The sequence below is a fragment of the Canis lupus genome, chromosome 31 (assembly GCF_011100685.1).
Source record: "Canis lupus familiaris isolate Mischka breed German Shepherd chromosome 31, alternate assembly UU_Cfam_GSD_1.0, whole genome shotgun sequence".
Classification (NCBI taxonomy): Eukaryota; Metazoa; Chordata; class Mammalia; order Carnivora; family Canidae; genus Canis; species Canis lupus.
The window spans coordinates 20638945-20660004 of record NC_049252.1 but is presented as its reverse complement, the minus strand read 5'-3'; the positions used below and the strand labels follow the sequence as shown (position 1 = coordinate 20660004).

Here is a 21060-nt window from a genome sequence, read left to right as displayed (position 1 = left end):
CTGTGATGTAATAATAGGCACAGAGCCAGAAATATCCAGCTAAACCACTCTCCAATTTTTGATGGTAACAAATTGTGTGAGATAGATATCCTGATTGATTTTTAAGACTATTTTCAGGAGTAATTTTGTTACATAGTGATAGATACCTAATATAGATGTGTTATTAATTGTCCATCTCAAAAGCCAATATTCACTACTCCTGTCAAAAAAGAAAACTCTATCTTCTTCATCTTTTATATATATATATATATATATATATATATATATATATTTATCTTCTTCATCTTAATAAGTACAGTCACCAGTCATCAAGTTCAAATGTATCTGAGACTTTCTTCATTTCCTCTATTCTCTGTAGAGGTTAGTCACCAATTAATTGATCCTTATTCTTCACATTTTTAAATCAAATCTTTCTGTATTTCCTCAACCCCACGGCACACAATGTATGTCAAATCACTGTGATAATTCCTCTAGATTACAGTCATAGTTATGAACCATGTCTTGCTTTATTTGATCTTCTGGAGCTTTACATGTATTCTCTACAAAGTAGCAAATAAGATAATTTAAGAATATAAAACATCTCATTTAAAACCTGTTAATATTTAACTCCTTAGGTTCTTGAAAATGAAGATTTTATCACAGAATTTATAAAGGCCTGCATATTTTAAGCTCTGCTTTCTTATTATTTTCCACCACTCTTACTCTTCTTAGCTGGAGTATGTCTTTAAGATGCCATAGCTAGCTTGGAACAAATTAATTCAATGTCTAGTTTCTGATTCTCAACTACTGATTTGATTAATTTATTTCCTCTATCCTGATAAACAGAAACATCAGAAGATGTTTGTTTTTATAGCACTGGAACAGCAGAACACTCTTGGTTTTTGGTCTGATTCTCCTTCTTATGAGCTATATGCCAAAGTACAAAGGAGTTAGAGATCATGTTGTCTATCACTTCTTTCAAATAATACAGACAAATTTGATTTAAAAATATATATGGAGAAAATACGGCAAAATATTAAAAAAGTAATCTAAGTGAAAAGTATATGGATATGATTGTATTCTTAAAATTCTGCTGCCATTTTTAAATTGTTCAAAGTGAATTTTTTTTAAAAATAAAAGTAAGTTTTTTTATGGAATAAAAGGAAACAAAGTCCATCTGAAACAACTGAAAGACTAATCTAAACGTATGAAACAATGATCCACCAAACACATTAAATAACAGGCAAAGAAATTCAGTGATCTTTAAGAGTTAGGGGAAAAATTATTTGGGGTGTAAAATTGTCCCAGTTTCCAACCCAAAGAGATCGCAAGCTACAGCATAAGGAGGAGAAACACAGGAAGTTGCCAGAGTCTCCATGAGTTCAGCAGACTAAGATAGCAATCCAGGGAAACCCCACGGCTAGAGTTTGCAGGGCAGAGTAGAGAAGAAAAAGCTGCCTAGAGAGAAATTGGAGATCTAAAATTCATCGTCATACATCTGGGTACAGGAATGTATGAAGAATCCACTTGAGGCCAGAAAAAGAACTTCCTAAAGTCTAAATATTAGAAGCAATTGTGACAAAACACACTATGGGCAGGTGGAAAACTTCATAATTCATGGACAATGGATTGAGTACTAAGAAGGACTTTACCTTGGTAGTCCTGAAAAATCCAGAGATTAAACATTGCACTACCAAGGCTTAAAAGCTAGAGCCAAGAAAGTTGATTTTAAGTAATTTAACTGCAACCAAAAACAGAAACAAAAACAAAAGCAAAGAAATAAAAAAAACAAAAAACTTGAGAATACTTTTTACAAATACAAATATTTAATACCCATATTATCTGGCATGCAGTCAAAATCACCAGGCATTCAAAGAATTGGGCAAGAATCTCACAGTAAAGAAAAAATTACAAACAATATTAACAAAGAAATGACATAAATAATAATATAATTAGAAACATTTTAAAGTACTTTCAAAATATATTTTTCAAAGGACCAAAACAAAAATATTATAACATTATTGAAGGACCAAACCAGAATAAAATAATGTAAACTATAAACCTACATTTATTTGCTGAGTGAATACATATTTCAAAAGGAAAGTAAAATAGAGACTTTATAAAAACTTAAAACCCTCATATGCAGGGCAGCCCAGGTGGCTCAGCAGTTTAGTTCCGCCTTCAGCCCAGAGTCTGATCCTGGAGACCCGGGATTGAGTCCCATGTCAGGCTCCCTGTATAGATCCTGCTTCTCCCTCTGCTTGTGTCTCTGCCTCTCTCTCTCTGCATGTCTCTCATGAATAAATAAATAAAGTCTTTTTAAAAATCCTCTTATGTAGCAGATATACAGTACAAAAAGTTTAAGGTAGTCCTTCAAGCAGAAGAAATGTCACAATAATATGAATGGGCTACATACCTCAATTAAAAGGGATACACTATCATAACGAATTGAAAAAAGTAAGACTTAGCCATATGGTTCCTACAAAAGAATTTTTCTTAAACATATGACACAAGTTAAAAGTAAAATGATGAAAAAATCTATCATATGCTAGACACAAAAAGAAAACTATAAAAATAGTTTTTAGATGAAAAAAATCTATCATATGCTAAACACAAAAAGAAAACTATAAAAATAGTTTTTAGAGCAAAGAAGATTATCATAAAAAAGAAAGTCATTTCATAGTCAGAACAGGGTCAGTTTTAGCAATAAGACATAATGTATTATTATGATTATTATCAACCTAATATCAAAATTCACCAAGAAAAAATCTGCTAGACTGCTAAAGAGGAAAACACAAAGTCCAAAGTTAAAATCAGACATTTTAAACTCTCACAGCAAATAGAAAAAATAGAAAAAAATAATAAATATACAGAAAGTTTTAATAATACTATCAAACAAATTGATCTGGTCAACATTTACGGATTACTTGTGCTAAAGAGGGCAGAAAACTTTTTTTTTTAGACTTCAAGGAATATATAAAATATATACCAGATTCTATGCCATAAAATAGATCATACCCAATAGGTTCTCCAACTATGATATTCAATCTAACCAATAATAAAATAATAACTGGGAAATCACCAAATATTTAGAAATTAAATAACACACTTCTAGACAGCCCAAAGGTCCAAGAAAAAAATCTTCAATGGGAAATTAAAATATATTTTAAAGTTAAAGAAAATTCAAATGCAACATGTCAAAATCTGTGGGAAGCAAATGAAACAGAGGAAAATTGACAGTGACCTCTTGAATGGTTGACCTCATTTTTCAAATTATTAATCTAGAAAAATAAGATCCAATTACTTCAAAGTAGAGAGAATAAATAAAATGGTAAAGACAAGAAGAATTAGTGAAATAAAAAAATAGAAAAAAATGGAGAAAATCAAAGATATCAAACAATAAAATATTTTTTTTAAATATATTGCTTAAGATACTAGAAAAAAAGAGGAGCAGGAAAAGGAAAAATAGGTTATAGGAGGAACAAAGTTTCCATGTGAACAAGACCTTATGTGTCTTCCTCAGAACTACCTTTGGAATTGTCCATGTATGGCAGTCCAAGTATTTGGAATTCAAAAAGTATTTGACAAATAAATAAATTAATAAATTCGTATTTCTTTTTTAAAAGATTTTATGTATTTATTCATGTGAGACACACAGAGAGTGGCAGAGACACAGGCAGGGCTCATGCAGGGACCCCATCCCGGGATTTGATCCCAGGATGCCAGGATCATGCCCTGGGCCTAAGGCAGATGCTCAACTGCTGAGACACCCAGGGCATCCCAATAAATTAATATTTCATTGGCTATTTTCCTACAATATCACCCTTTATTTTCTGGTTAAATAGCATAAGACACTAACAAAAATAATTTTACCTTCCAGGTATCCTGTTGTGGTAGAATATTATTTGGTGATAAACACTCAGCGGGGTTTGAAATTATAAAAGATCTATTTATATATTCCTCATCCATTGTTTCCTGCTGCATATATGGTACAAATGGGGACAACATGCAGAACAAAATCTATTTTTTTAAGAGGGAGAGAGAGAATCCTAAGCAGGCTCCACATGAAACATGGAGCCCAAACTAGAAGCTTCATCAATGACCCTGAGATCATGACCTGAGCCAAAATCAAGAGTTGGATGTTTAATCACTAAGCCAACCATGCACCCTAAAATGAAAACTGTTCTTAAGCATATACTACAATTTTTTTTAAATTTTCATATTTGTATATACTATAAATTATTAAACAATAATTTATCAAACAAGCAACAAAAACATATAGATATGTTATTTTTTAATGATACTTGGTTTGGGGCAGCCCTGGTGGTTCAGTGGTTTAGCGCCACCTTTAGCCCGGGGCGTGATCTGGAGACCCTGGATCAAGTCCCACGTCAGGCTCTCGGCGTGGAGCCTGCTTCTCCCTCTGCCTGTGTCTCTGCCTCTCTCTCTCTCTCTGCACCTCTATGAAAAAATAAATAAATAAAATCTTTAAAAAAAAAGATACTTGGTTTGCATATGTCTAGCATGCCTATCACATGATTATAGCACCTAACAAAAAGATTTGGTGTCTTACACAATACACAAGCACAATTATTATCACAACCATAGAGATTCACACTATTCCTTTGAAAACATATTATTTAAATAATACATAATAATTTTTTAAATAAATGTAAATTGAATATTGTGTTTATTCTTACTTTAAAAGTCTTTTTGGTTCTTATACTATACATATTTTATTTCTAAGGGGTAATTTTCTTTAAGGTTTTCAATTTTTTTCTTGTGAACTTATTAATTCAAGCTAATATTTTTCAGATCTTCAATTCTCCACCACGCTTACGTGGACAAAACCTAAATGTATATTTACAGACATGAAGAAATAATTTAAATGGAACATTATCTTTCAGTTTTTTAAGTAGTCTAAAATATGTTACTACCTTATCCATTAAATTTATCTTTGGTCATTCCATAAGGAAACCAGGCTATTATTTTTTCCCTAGCTTCATACCTATGATAAAATTTATCTCCCTTGTGTGAAAATGTTTAAACTGTTAAAGAAATAAGAATTAAGTGTGCTGCTGGTAAAAAACCTGACACATGCATGTTTGTTAACTATTACCCACCTCATTTAACAACAGACAATCATACATTGGCCTGGTTTTTACTAGGAAAAAAAAAAAAAAAAGACAAACCAGTATTTTCCCTTGAGCAGCACATTTTACCACTAGGTGGTAGTATATCCTTTAATTTTCACTTACATAGCATTTCTTCATTGGATTGCAATTTCCATTTACCCATTTTAATTGTGATGAATCAAAGAAATCACATTGTTTGCAGTTGCCAATTTTTAAAAATGTCTTGATTTTCAATTTTCCTTAATACATCTAATTTTTCGTTAATGTCTACTAGAAACTATTAAAGATGTATGAACTGAATACTTTTATAATGGGTATTATTGTTCAGTTGTTTATTATTATTATTATTATTATTATTATTATTATTATTATAAGAGAATATAGATGCCATTGAGTTTTTGAGAAAAGTTGGTATCATTTTTATTTCTACAGATTGAAAACGCCACCTTGTACCACCAAACTGCCTGCCTCACATCACTTCAAAAATAATTCTTCTATATAGACACTCTCTTTGGTAAGAAGGTATCGATAGTTCAGTACTCTCAAAAGAGAAGAAAATACAGTGTCATAGAATTTATTTTTCAATTAAGAGCAACAAAGAGTTTCACAAGGTACTTGTGAATAGTAGTCCTTTTCCCTACAATAGTGTTGCATTGGTTTTAAAGAAGTCCAGAAAGTACCCATGGCACGTTGTTCTTTTCTATGCAACATAAATGCTCTTCAATATCTTTAAAAATAAGATCTATTTTTACAGATTTATTCAATGCATCAAATTAAGCATTCTTAATATGAATGATTGGAAAATTATTAGGGCACTAAACCTCTCAAATCCTACTTGGTGCATATATAAACTAAGATAAACTATCTGGAGGACCATTGGGTAATTGTAATATGTTTGCATTTTGAATAAATAAATGAGCCCTACAAACATATTTCCAAGGAAATAATGAGAAAATCTGAACAAATTATCCATAAGGATGTCCAATGCAGTATTATTTATAGCCATGAAATATTTGATGCAATCTAAATATTTAATAATATAAAATCATTAAAATTTTTGTGATGAATCTTACAGTGGCTAATTAAATAATTATCAAAATCAGATAAGAATATTTTTCATTATCATGAAAAATCAACAAAATGTTTAAGATCAAATTGCAGTTTATAAAATATTAAGAATATTACTTTTGTAAAAAATATGTTGGTGTACTTATACCTATGAATGTATCTATAACAATATCCATAACTATACCTCCACATCTATCAATACGTCCTAAAAAATATAAAAGATTAAGATCTAAGCTCAATGGTGAATTTTTCTGATAATTAGAATATAGAAAAATTTAATGTTATACATCTGAATTAGAAAATTTAAATTCAAATTTAAAATGCACTAGGGGCACCTGGGTGGCTCAGTTAGTTAAGCATCTGAGACTTGATCTCAGCTCAGGGTTTGATTTCAGGATCCTGAGTTCAAGCCCCACATTGAGCCCCATGCTGAGTGCGGAGCCAACCTAGAAAACAAAATCAAAAACCACTATATCTAATCAGTAAAAACAAAATGTTAAATATAATATTTCTATACATATATAATTTATTATGCAAATATATAACAAACTCTATGTTATTCTTTCATCTCTGTAACTTATTTTACAACTAGAAGTTTTTACCTTTTAATCCCCTTTACCTATTTCACACATCTCCACTCATTGCCCCTCTTGGCAACTACCAATTTATTCTCTGTATTTAAGATCAGTTGGTTTGGGATGCCTAGGTGGCTCAGCAGTTGAGCATCTGCCTTTGGCTCAGGGCATGATCCTGGGGTTCTAGGATCAAGTCCTCTACCTGGGAGAACCCTACTTCACCCTCTGCTTATGTCTCTGCTTCTCTCTGTCTCTCATGAATGAATAAGTAAAATATTTTTTAAAAGATCAGTTGGTTTGTTCATTTATTTGTTTTGTTTTTTGATTCCATATATAAAATGAAATCATATGGTATTTGTCTCTCCTAACTTATTTCACTGTGCATAATACCCTCTATGTTCAGTTATAAAGAAACCAAGAAGTGGTTTAATAACTAAGTACTGCTTACTTGTTATTATATTGTAAATGTATGATATTCACTTTAAATTTTAAAGCATCTATTAATTTATGAATAATTAATCTGTAGTTTTGATTGTCTAGTATGAGCACTAAGTGTTTAATTACAGATAAAAATTTGTAATAGAGCTTGTAGTCCAGAATCGTGATGCCACCAGTTTGTGTTTTCTTTTTTGACAATCTTTTGGCTATTCAGGCAGGGTCTTTTCTGGTTTCATACAAGTTTTAGGATTATTTGTTCCAACTTTGAAATAAGTTGGTGGTATTTTGGTAGGAATTGCATTGAATATACAGAGTTCTCTAGGTAGCACAGACATTTTAATAATTTTGGTTTTCCAATTAATGAGCATTGAACATTTTTCCATTTCTTTGTGTCTTCCTCAATTTCTTTCATTAAATGTTCTATAGTTTTCTGAGTACAGATCTTTTGCCTCTTTGGCTATTTTTATTCCAAGGTATCTTATGGTTTGGGGTGCAATTGTAAATGATACTGATTCCTTAATTTCTCTTTCTTCTGTCCCATTGTTAGTGTATAGAAATCCAACTGATTTCTGTGCATTGATCTCATATCCTACTGCTTTGCTGAATTCCTATATGTGTTTTAGCAAGTTTTGGGTTTTCCATATGGAATGTCAATGTCCCCTGCAAAGAGTGAGAGTTTGAGTTCTTCTTTGCTGAAACGATTGCCTTTTACTTCTTTTTGTTGTCCGATTGCTGAGGCTAGAACTTCAAGTACTATGTTGAACCTCTGTAGCTATCAAGACAGTATGGGTACTGGCACAGAAACAGACATATAGATCAATGGAACAGAATATAAAACCCAGAAATGGACCCAAAACTCAATGGTCAACTAATCTTTGACAAAGCAGGAAAGAACATTCAATGGAAAAAAGACAGTCTCTTGAACAAACGGTACTGGGAAAATTGGACAGCCACATGCAGAAGAATGAAATTGGATCATTTCCTCACACCATACACAAAAATAGACTCAAAATGGGTGAAAAACCTAAATGTAAGATAGGAATCCATCAAAATCCTAGAGGAGGACATAGGCAACAATCTCCTTGACCTTGGCTGCAGCAACTTCTTGCTAGACATGTTTCCAAAGGCAAGGAAAACAAAGGCAAAAATGAATTATTGGGACTCCATCAAGATAAAAAGCTTTTGCACAACAAAAGAAAGAGTTGACAAAACCAAAAGGCAACCTATAGAGTGGAGAAGATATTTGCAAATGACATATCAGATAAAGAGCTAGTATCCAAAATCTATAAAGAACTTATGAAATCAACACCCAAAGAACAAATAATCCAATCAAGAAATGGGCAGAAGACATGAACAGGCATTTCTCCTAAGAAGAAGACACCCAAATTTTCAACAGACACATGAGAAAATGCTCAACATCACTTGACATCAGGGCAACACAAACCAAAACCACAATGAGCTAGCACCTCACAGCAATCAGAATGGCTAAAAACAACAAATCAGGAAATGACAGATGTTGCTGAGGATGTGAGAAAGGGGAACCCTCTAATACTTTTGATGAGAATGCAAGCTGGTGTAGGCACTCTGGAAAACAGTATGGAGGTTCCTCAAAAAGTTAAAAATAGAGCTACCTTATGTCCCAGCAATTGCACTACTGGGTATTTACCCCAAGTTACAAATGTAGTGATCCGTAGGGACATCTGCACCACAATGTTTATAGCAGCTATGTCTATGATAGTCAAACTATGGAAAGGGCCTACATGTCAATTGACAGATGAATGGATAAAGAAGATGAGATGTGTATGTGTGTGTGTATATCATATATATATATATATATATATATATCTGTACACACACACACACACATATATATATATGCATAATGTACTAGTACTCAGCCATCAAAAAATTTAAAAAAAAGTAATCTTGCCATTTGCCATGACATGTATGGAACTAGAGGATTTTATGATAAGTGAATGCATGCAATGACATGTATGGAACTAGAGGATTTTATGATAAGCGAAAAAAGTCAAACAGAGAAAGATAATTATCATATGATCTTACTTATATGTGAAATTTACTCATATGTAAAACAGAGGATCATAGGGGAAAAGAGGAAAAAATAAAAACAAAATGAAATCAGAGAGGGAGACAAACCGTAAGACACTTAATCATAGGAAACAGACTGAGGGTCACTGGGGGGAGGTGGATGGGATAACTTGGTGATGAACATAAAGGAGGGCATGTGATAGAATGAGCACTGGGTATGATATAAGACTGATGAATCACTGACCTCTACCTCTGAAAGCAATAATACATTATATGCTTATTAATTGAATTTAAATAAAACTAAATAAAATATACAAGCGCATATATATGTAGAGTGAAAGAAAAAAAAAAAAACAAGAAAAAAACTGCTTAAGATACCACTGTATGGCCTTTCCCAGGAGGCTGGCATGTAATATATGTACTGAACATATTTAAAATTCATTTTTTTGTTAGGACCCCTGGGTGGCCCAGTGGTTGAGTGCCTGCCTTCCACTCAGGGCATGATCCCAGGGTCCAGGGATTGAATCTAGCATCAGGCTTCCTGTGGGGAGCCTCCTTCTCCCTCTGCCTATGTCTCTGCCTCTAGCTCTGTCTTTCATGAATAAGTAAGTTAAATATTTTTAAAACTTCATTTTTTTTTTGTTAAATGAAAGAACATTTAGAGATCATTCCAAACCATTCTAGAACATACCAAAAATTCTTTTTTTCCCCCCAACATATTTAGGCCTGAGGATTCTCCTAAGTAAGGTCAGTGGCCTTCTAATAATTATGAATTACGAAGTATAACCTTGGCAGGGCAGCTTGATATCTACACTTTAATTAGGATTTGAGTACGTACAAAGCATCTTCAAGGAGATCACTGGCATTCAGAAATTAATGTCACTGGTAGCCTTAGTAGTTCTCTCTTTCAAACATCCCCATTTCTTAATATCTAATAATCTGCCTTCCTGTACTGAAGGAAGTGAATGGCCTTCCTTTATTAAAATTTTTCTCAAGTTATTTAGTTATTTAGTTTGTGTTTTTCAAAGGCACTGGATTGTCCCTTCAGGAATGCATCACTTCTCTGGATGGTTACATTTCTAAAATTGGTAAATTCCCTTAGTAATTCATGGTCACTATTCAGGGAACCAAGATAATAATACACTTTGTTTTAATACCAAGTAACTGCTGTGTTTTGACTGCAGATTATTCCCTCCCCAAATCTAAATAATTATGTGCTTTTAAAAACATAGGTTCTAGGTTCAGAAATCTAGTTATTGCCCATGTAATGAATTTGTAAGATTTCATTGAATAGTGAACTTGTAGCAGTCTCATGATTATTCCATGTAAAATTCGGGCATTTGTAATAGTTTCTACTGAAGTGCAGGCTCCCCATAGGCATAGTTTCTGTGTATTTGAGGACAGCTTTGTCAAAGCTACTGAAAGTGATGCTCTTTTTCCCTTTCTCTCAAAATAGCAACCAATAAATAACTCAGCAATAAATCTCATCACTCTATTTATTAAATCAGCAAAGCAAGCTGGGTTACTGTTTTATGGATTATTTACTTTAGTTGAATTCTATCTACCCAATTCTCTCCCTGCCCTGAATTTTATGTGTATGAAAGATCAGAGGAACTTCTTTATTATGGTAGTTTTATTTGTAATTGCCAAACCTTGGAAGCAACCAGGACATCCTTGGTTGGAAGACATCCTGTATTCATGGATTGGAATACTTAGTATTATTAGAATATTCATACTACCCAAAAGAATCTACAGATTCATTGTGATCCCTGTGAAAATCCTAATGGTATATTTTCTAGCAAAAAACAGATAAAATAATTCTAAAATACATATGTAATCTCAGAAAACACTTGATAAGCCAATCTTGAGAAAGAAAAACAAAGCTGGAGGCCTCATACTTTCTGATTTAAGATATTACCAAATTTTATTAGTTGAAACAGATCAGTACCAGGAAAAAGACAGACATATATAACAATGGAACATAATAGACAGCTCAGGAGTAAAACCTCCTATATGTGGCTAAAGGAACTCTGATAAGATTGCCAAGACTGCACAACGGGAAAAGGATAGTCTCTTCAACAAATGGTGCTGAGAAACAGGATATCCACTTGCAAAGACTGAAGTTGGACCATTACCTTACATCATATAGAAATACTAATTCAAAATGGACTAAAGGGCTAGACATTAGACCTAATTCTGTGAAACTGCTAGAAAAAAACAGGGAAAATCTTCATGGCATTGGATTTGGCAATGATTTCTTAAATCAAAAGCACAGGTTACAAAAGCAAAAATAGACCGTATCAAACTTAAAAACTTCTTTGCACAAAGCATATAATTAACAGAGTCAAAAGACAACTTACATAGTAAAAGAAAATATTTTCAACCCATATATAGGCTTTAATATTCAAAATATATATAAAAAACTCTACAACTCAACACAAAAACAAGTAACCTGATTTAAAAATGAACAAAGAAATTTAAATACACATTTCTTCAAAGAAGATATACAAATGACCAAGAAGCATATGGAAAAGTACTCAACGCCCCTAATAATCAGAGAAATGCAAAAAAAAAAAAAAAAAACCCACAATAAGGTATGAACTCATACATCTTAGCATCACATTATCGATAAAAAAAATAAAAAAATAAAATAAAATAAAAAATGCTGATAGACCCATGGAGAAATTGGAACTCTTGTATTTTCAGAATGTTAAATGTGTGACTATTATGGAAAATAGTAAAGAGGTTCTTTAAAAATTAAAAATAGAAATATCATATGACCCATTATTCCCAATTTGGATATTTATCCCAAAGAATTAGAAAAAAATATCTCAAAGAGAATTTTATACACTGATGTTCACGGCAGTGTTATTCACAATAGTCAAGAGGTGGAAGAAAACTAAATGTCAATTATGTCTAAATTAATAAAATATGATATAAACATACAGTAGAATATTGTTCACTATTATAAAATAAGAAACCATCATATGCTACAGCATAGATAAAACTTGAGTACATTATGCTAAATAAGATAAGCCAATCACAAAAAGACAAATACTGCATGATTACCCTTATATGAGGTACCTAAAATAGTCATATTCTTAGAAACAGAGAGTAGACTGGCAGTTGACAGCAGCTTGGGGATAGGAAGAAAAGGAGAGTTGTTCAATGCACATACAATTTCAATTTTGGAGGATGGAAAAGTCTAGAGATTCGTTATAAAACAATGTTTATATGGCTAACATTATGAAACTGTGCACTTAAAAATGACTAAGAGGGTAAATTTTATGTTAGGTATGGGTTTTTTGTTGTTGTTTTGTTTTGTCTTGTTTTGTACCACATTAAAAAAAGTGGTAGAGGATTGGCAAATAGAATAATAAAGGTCCTCAAAGAAGGAAAAATCATGCTAATAAAAAATATGAAAAACGAGTCCATACACACAATTTAATTGTTTAAATATTCAAATATTTGAATACTTGATTATAACTCATTAGAATACTAAAGTGTTCTGTTATTCAATGCATTTGCCACATTGTGTTATAACCTAAGTATTCCAAGATAAAACGTTACAAATTTAACAGTGAAAAACTCATATAATACTAATATTAATGAGTATGATAAATAGCTACCCCATGTGTGGATTCCTAGTAGGTTTTCTAAAGGCCTTCCCTTTAATTTAATCCCTTTTCCTTTCTAGTATCTCTTATCCTTTTTGTGACTACTTTTCTCTTGCTTTATTTCTCTGTGTTCCCATTTATATTGCTGTTAATCTTCTATCTACAAATAAGCTGGTAAAACCCTTCCAAAAGGTATACTTTCATGTTTGAAGCATTTTAATTCACTTCTCACTTGGTCTTTTTAAATCTCTAATTAGAAATCCTTTAATCCCTCTCAATATAGCCAACACATTCTATTTTTATATTTTCAACTATTTTTCAGATTGTCTCATAGATAACCAAGAAATTTGCATGACCTAAATTGGCACTACTTTTTCTCAACAAAACTCTCCTGATTTGATTCTAATCCAATGGCTCTGTCATTTTCCAATCACCAGAGCTAAAACTTTCCAGTACTGTACACTTTTCTCTCTTTTGGCTTTTGCAGTGAATCTCTATAATCAAGATTCTTAAATTTGTCATTTTATTTTATCTACCACATGGTATTACTATTACCATAACCTGGGGCAATTTTGTTTCATAACTGAACTAGATAAACCATTTGTAATCAATATTTTTAAAATGCCTCTTCCTCTCAATCTGGAATTACTAGATTAATTTTTCTTAAGCATTGATTTCATAATGAAATGTCAAACTCGAAATCTTCTGTAGAAAGTGTAAAGGCTAATCCCTGCAATCTGACATGCGAGTCCTTCAGTATTACTTTCAATCATAATTCCATTTAAATGGAGTGTTTAACTCCCAATTGACATGCTAAAGTGAGGAGTTCTAACTTTATTTTTCTTCTAGCTTATTTACATGTGCAACTCCCATTCTATGTTAAGTGACAGAAACACTTGTAATAAGTTTGAACTTTCCTATTCCTAGCCTCTATTCCAGAGTTGAATTTAGGTCTAGGTGGCATATGCATTGCCAAGGCATGGGCACGGGAACAGAAAAGCACTTAGCCCTTGGTATCTGGTTCCATCTGTCAATAGATATATTTCAGTTCTCGTTCCCCAGTCTCAGTTATTATACCATATAGATTGCCACTAAGATCCTCCTGATTCCCATGGACACACTCTCTTCTCTTCCAGTGGTAATCTGTGTCCCCCATTTTGATATGAGTAAATCATTTCTGTAGCTTCAATGTCTCACTAGTTAACAGGAAATCACTGGAGGTTGTTTAAATATTTGGCTGCTAAGCCTAAATATTCAGCCTCTCTCTACCTGATATATTTTCACACTGTCGAGGGGTATAAAGAGTAGGATAGCGTGTTTTTTTTTTTTCTCTCAAATTTCAAAAACTTCTGAATACTGCCAGTTTACTTAAGCCAATACTAGAAACAATAGCCAAGTCCCCTTTATTTATGACTCAAAAATATCTAAACTTCCTTAGCTTTGTTCCTTCTTCTTCTCCTGTCCTATGGATATCTAGATTTATATATTTCTATCTTATGTATGTATTTACCTTCTTTTTTTTCTATTTGAAACAGAGAAAGTATAACCTAATCAAATCCTATGTTAGCAAACATTTAAGTTTCTTTATTTCCTTAAAAATATATGTATGGAATTCCAATATTTATTCCAATATGGAATAAATATTTTGATGATTACCCTTGAAACAATAAATACAAAATATTCCCATATGAGAAAAGAGGGAAAACAGAGAAAATAAATACATGGCAAAATAACAAATAATTCAAGTATATTCCAACATCATTCAATTTAGATGGACTCATTGCACATTAAATATTTGCTAACATACCAAATCAGCAAATGTCACAGTCCATAAAATCTTTAATTTTTCTTTCCTCATGCAAGTCCATTTCCCTCAGTCTCCCTCAAATTTCGATTATTCTGTAAAGTCTTGCGCAGCAACTTTGGATGAGGATGGTTACTTGTGGTTGATCTCTGAAAGCAGGATGAACACCTCACTCAAAATTTAAATTTAGTTCAGAAAAATGATACCACATACACACAAGTAGATACGTATGAAAGGTTTGTTGTTCACTAATGAGGCTGTCTAGGGAAAACATGGGAAATTCCAAAACAGATTTGAGAGAAAGGTTTGGAAAGAAGGTATAGATGAGTGGCTTGAGTTTTCTTAGGGAATGGGGCTAGAGCGAGGGTTCCCACAAGAAGGCCTGGGTTTACATGATTTGATTTCCCAGAACCATCAAGAAAGGGAGATGAGATTATTTATAATCTTAAACACTGTCCTAAAATATTCCATACTGGGCATGGGTGATATGATCTGAAGAGTAATACATTAGGGGCAGCCCCAGGTGGCTCAGCAGTCTAGCGCCACCTTCCGCCCAGGGCATGATCCTGGAGACCCGGGATTGAGTCCCACATCAAGCTCCCTGCATGGAGCCTGCTTCTCTTTCTGCCTCTGTCTCTGCCTGTGTCTTTGCCTCTTCCTCTCTGTGTCTCTCATGAATAAATAAATAAAATATTTTTTTAAAAGATTAATACATTAAAATGCAACATTTCACATTTATAATCAGTTTCAAATGTCAGATCCCATAGATATTTCCCGGTAGTCGAAAGAAGTAAATAGTGGTTCAATATGAAATAAAATATACTTTAAGGTGTGAAACACATTGTGCAAGAGCTATTTTGAGGAGGGGTTATTGTTCTCACTGATTCTCTCCATTTAACAACCGTATTTGTCCTGTACTTAAACCTGAAAATAATCAGTAGCACTTAACATTGGATAATTACAAACTTAATGTCATACTTTCACCTCTATTTACAGAATTATTTAGATCACTAATCCCATCCAATCCAGTCAGCAACTGGTAAGTACTTTGCATGCATAGATGTAGTTAATATATTCTGTTCAGTGCCTATTTCAGCAACTTTTCAGCCACGGTTTGCCTTCACCTTCAAAAGGACACAAAGAGACATCTTTACAAGCTACCCATGGGTTGTCTCAAAGCCTTACCATTGCACATAATCTTTGAGGCAATATTCAATCATATCTAACTTTCAGGAGTTGATGCATGGCATTATACTGATGGCACCTCTTCTGAAGAAATTCACTCTACATACTCATTCAGAGCATGAAAACTTTCACAAAGGAGCTCACAGTAATGGATCATGGCCTTATACAAAGTACAAGGCCCCATGACCTCAATAAAATTTCTGAGTCTTGTTTGATTAGATAAGAGTTTTCCATTCCTGACACAGTCAAGAAATTCTCTCATCATCCACAACATTAAAATACAAATCCAATATCTTTTAGAAGTTTTTAGGTTCTGTGAGCAACACATTCTTTATTCACAAATTTTACCTAAGCACTTGTATGCTGATACTGACAAATTGACCCATTTTGAATGGACCCTTCCCAACAAAATGTTCTAGAATGTGTTAAAATAACGTATAATAAGCACTCCCATTAATGTCCCACAGACACCTGTTTAGAGGTTTTAACAGCCTCCTTTCATGTCTTTCAGTGTTTCTAGGCCACTCACATTGTTGTTCATGGGTTTTTGATGCAAGAAACTGAATGCTAATTGTCTACTATGCTTTCCTTGTATCAGAGGCTCTCACAGGTCTCGCTCCATAACTCAGTATATACAGATACCCATGGAAGTGCACTCTGCAACCTTGGTATGGACACCAGCCTAAAGGCTAAAATGGCCACCTTGGTATGGCTGCCACCAGCTAAAATGAAAATCCTATCTAGAGGCAAGAGTCAAATCTGTACCCTTTAACACATACAGTCTTTAGGAGGAGCCAACCTTCATTGTCCTCAGCTCCTACTGGATGTCACAGTGCTGGAGATGATCATCCCTGTCCTGGATCCTATGGCAACTGGCGAGTCTTTGGGGGATCAAGAGAGTGGATGGAAAAGATAGTTTTTATAATTTATAGATGCAAGAACCACCAATGCACATGATGGAGCCCACTGGATAGCTGCTGCTTTTCATCCCCTAACTAGGATATCCTGGAATAAGGATAAAACTTTCAGCAGAACTGACCAAAGCTTATTCAGTCATTTTATCACTAAATATCTTGGTCAACAATGGGCTCCATCTGCATATTTTGACAGAATCATTTGTCTACTGGCAATGGTCTGGTCAACTGTTCAGGCTGATTGCAACAACAAAATTTTCATATCTAAGTTTTTTTCCCTTTGGAAAATAAATATGGGAATTTTGGGCATCACAAACACCCACAATATATATCAAGATCTATATATCAAGATCGTACAAGTCTCTTTACTTAATAGAATTATACTATGAGTTTTTATAAAGACATTCCTTATTCTCTTCCAAGTTCTAGGCATTGTTGGTAGTGATCAAGACACTTACTTCACAAAACACACAATGTTGAGCTCATATATATATATAAGAAAATATAAATATATTATATATATATATATAAGAAAAATATATATTTAAAATATATATTAGAAAAAAATCATTTTTTAAAGATTTGTTTATTTTAGAGAGAGAGAGAGAGAGAGCACATTATGGAGGGACAGAGGGAAAGAAAAACTCCAAGTAGACTCTACACTTAGCATGAAGCCCAATATGGGACTTGATCTTAAGACTCCAATATCACTACCTGAGCCAAAAACAAAAATTGGTCATCCAACTGACTGTGCCACCCAGGTGCCCCTAGAAAAATATTTCTTAAGGAATTAGCAGTTATGGAGACTGGTAAGTCCCAAGTTGTGCAGAGTGAATCAGGAAGTGGAGAAAGCTTATGTTTTAGCTCCAATTCTAAATCCAAAAGACTTACAACCAGCTGATGGTATAGTTCCAGTCTAGGTTGGGCATGATCAAGACTAGAGAGAGGAGATATTTCAGCTTGAGTTGGAAGATAGGAAAAAACAAAAACAAAAACAAAACAATGTCTCAGAAATGAAGAAATTTCCTTATTTGGGGAAGAGTCAGATCTTCTCTTTTGTTCTTTCAGACCTTCAACTAATTGGGTGAGTCTCACCCACATTAAGGAAGATAAGCTGCTTTACTCAGTCCAACAATCTCAATGTTAATTGGATGCACAAACAACCTCTTAGGAGCACCCATAATAATATTTGACCAAATGTCTGAGCATCTCGTGCCTAGTCAAGCTGACACATAAAATTAGTAATCATAACTCATTATCAAAGTATTCAATGGAACTTTTAATTCCTCACCAGCCTCATGTTATAACTCTCATTCACATAACAGCTTACTTTAACACATTCAAATACAATTAGAAGAATTATGGCACATTTTAGTTCAGTTAAATACTAGAATAAGCTATTAGAGTCTGAATCCATTTTTGTCTTATTTTTGACAATTTTCATACCCTACCACTCTCTCTTCCTCTTTTGTCCCATATTTTGGTAAGTCAATAATATAATTTGCCTTCCTACCTTGGTGCCAGTGGGAGGATCAAACAAACTATACCCCATACTAAATGCACAAACTCCTAAGCCTGCCCCAATTCTAACACAATAAAAGTCAAGCTAGTGATTTCTCCATGTTTTCTCAAGCTATTTTCAGACATGTCTGGGAGCCCACACACTCTCTCCAGAAACTCTCATTATATGAGAAATATGACATTTCATATCTCTTTGATGTATATATGGCATCATCAGTGTTGATATTTGAACTAAGTTTTGGGTCACAGGCCCATTCTCCCTTCACAGGTCGGTTACAAAATGTCTCTTCTTTTTGTCTTCCTGTAATATCACATAATAACCCCTTTCTATTCTACAATCTTGCCTTTATATCTATGCCTTTGCATCTAATGCTTGAAGTATAACCTTATAAAATTGACATGACTATAATATATCTACCTAGACCCACATTACTCATTACTCAGAAACAGCAAGATTACCTAAAAGATAATATGAAGCATATCTAGTAATATATATTTCTTGAAAGTATATGGTAAAAGGAATTATGTATGTTACTTAGGTATACAGCTTCCTTGTACAACCTATAAATCAAATTAATCCAATCCTCATGCTGGAAGAAGTATAACATTGTGCTTTAATCTGAAAATGATTAATATTTTCCTTATTCCTACTTTTCTGCCACATTATTAAATTGTATTAAGAAAAAATAAAATATATAATGGTGCTTATTAAAGAGTATATATAATAGTTATGGTTAAAGATTAAACAGTAAAATGGCTTCAGATTAAGCTCTAAATAATATAAAATAATATAAAATTATAGAGCAGTCTTGTTGCACTCATTATCAAGTTAAAAATATGTTCCAAACTAGACCCCTTATTTTCTTTCTTTAAGAAGTGCAGACTATACACATCAGGTATTCAAGTAAAATCTCCACAGCAGGATATACAAATTCAAAATCTTTCAAAAGGCAATGTTTTTATTCCCTGTAATTAAGCAATTAATTCTACTGGCATTTATAGGCTGCATGTGGTGAGAGAAAAAGAGATAAAGAAAAGCAGTAAAATCAAATATTTCAATTTTACTTTAAAGGTCACTGAATTATATGACCTACCTTAGAAGTATTTAACTTGAAATAAAGAAGTCAGGAAACAAATGAGCTGAGTAACTCAAGTCATGAAGTTTGTTACTTTAATAAGAACATAAAAGATTTTCTTTTTAAGAACTCACTGGTATATTTGAATAAATGATTTCTTTGTGGATGCCTTGAACTAAAGCTTTTTACTTCCTATATTTCACATATATATTAAATTTAATACTTAGTTTTTGTATAATACAACATCTAGAATTAAAATAATAATTTGTATTGTATAGAAAAAAAACTATGTTTTCAAAGAGTATAAACAAGTATGTACAGGCTTAAATGTCATGCTCTTGAAACATAATAAATTTACCTGCTAAAAAAAATCATCAATACTTACTAAAATTTATATGTTAACAAATTTGTTTCCTGGTTAATGATCACTACCTTAGTTGAAGAGATAATAGAATATTTTTAAAAATAATATTTTATGCACAAAATAATTCAAGAGAAAATATCTAGAAGTTTGAAATCATATATAATAGCTATATTTGTAAAGTGTTTCATAGAAGAGAGAATACATATTCTTTGAAGAGTACATGGGACCCATATATTTATCACATATTAGGCCATATGAAAACTCTGGATAAATCCTCAAAAAACTACACTGAGGACGTATAGTAAAAATAAGAAATAGAAACAAAATGTTAGGAAAAACAAATCTCCCTTACATAATACTTAAAGTGATAATTACAAATTAGTTTACTTTAAAAAAATAGACTATGACAATGATTACTGTAGAGTAGAATAACATTTATCTCCCAATACAGGTTCTAAATGCATCAATAATGAAAGTTTTGAATGGACCTCTAGTCAGCAACTGAAGACTATATTTGTAAAATTCTTTTCCAGATCCCTCAGTAATTAGGTCTAGATTCTGAGTCATCATAAGAGGCTACAAGTTATGAGTACAAGGGTTGGGTTCTGCTATTTGAGGAAGGGAATATATCTCCATTTTTCTCTTCCTTTTTCCAGCAAGCCACAGTGTGGATGAGATGATGAGAACAAAGAACAAAAACAGACATCAGAGCCCTCTGCTGAACATGGCAGAGCAACAAGAGGGAAAGAGCCTGGGACTGCGTATTTATAAGTTTTATGTCCAGCCCTGGAGATACTTGGATTCATATCAGTGAGAAAATAAACTTTTATAATATTTACTCTGTAGTACTAAAATATGTAAAATACCTGAAGCACCATATTTTTGTGTTGCTTTATTACAGTTCCCTGATTTATATTCCAACTAGCAAATCTTTAAATTTTCTACTGTCTCATACCTGTGACATAATTTTCTACTCATAACGCTAGCTCATCCCACTGAAATAAGAGAGGGGATAGAATGCATTAAGATGTCCACTGGGGCTCATTTCTAGCCAAATTATTATGTAGATTAAAAGAATAACAATCAAAATTCTAACTTTTTAATTTTTTCATGAGTTTGCAAAATTATTTAGCCAGAAAAATATTAAAATAATAAAATAATTGAAAATTTATATTCTTTAATAAAACAGTACTATAGGGGGATCCCTGGGAGGCTCAGCGGTTTAGTCCCTGCCTTTGGCCCAGGGTGTGATCCTAGAGTCCCAGGATCGAGTCCCACATCGGGCTCCCTGCATGGAGCCTGTTTCTCCCTCTGCCTTTGTCTCTCTCTCTCTCT

At 32.9% G+C, this 21060-nt stretch overlaps 1 long non-coding RNA gene across 1 annotated transcript; it reads left to right on the top strand.

Moving 5' to 3' along the window:
* Positions 1 to 5545: 5545 nt before the first annotated feature.
* On the top strand, positions 5546 to 20530 carry LOC111093500. Its single transcript, XR_005381970.1, has 3 exons — positions 5546 to 5628; positions 15662 to 15704; positions 20382 to 20530. It is a non-coding gene; the product is annotated as an uncharacterized LOC111093500 (long non-coding RNA).
* Positions 20531 to 21060: the final 530 nt, after the last annotated feature.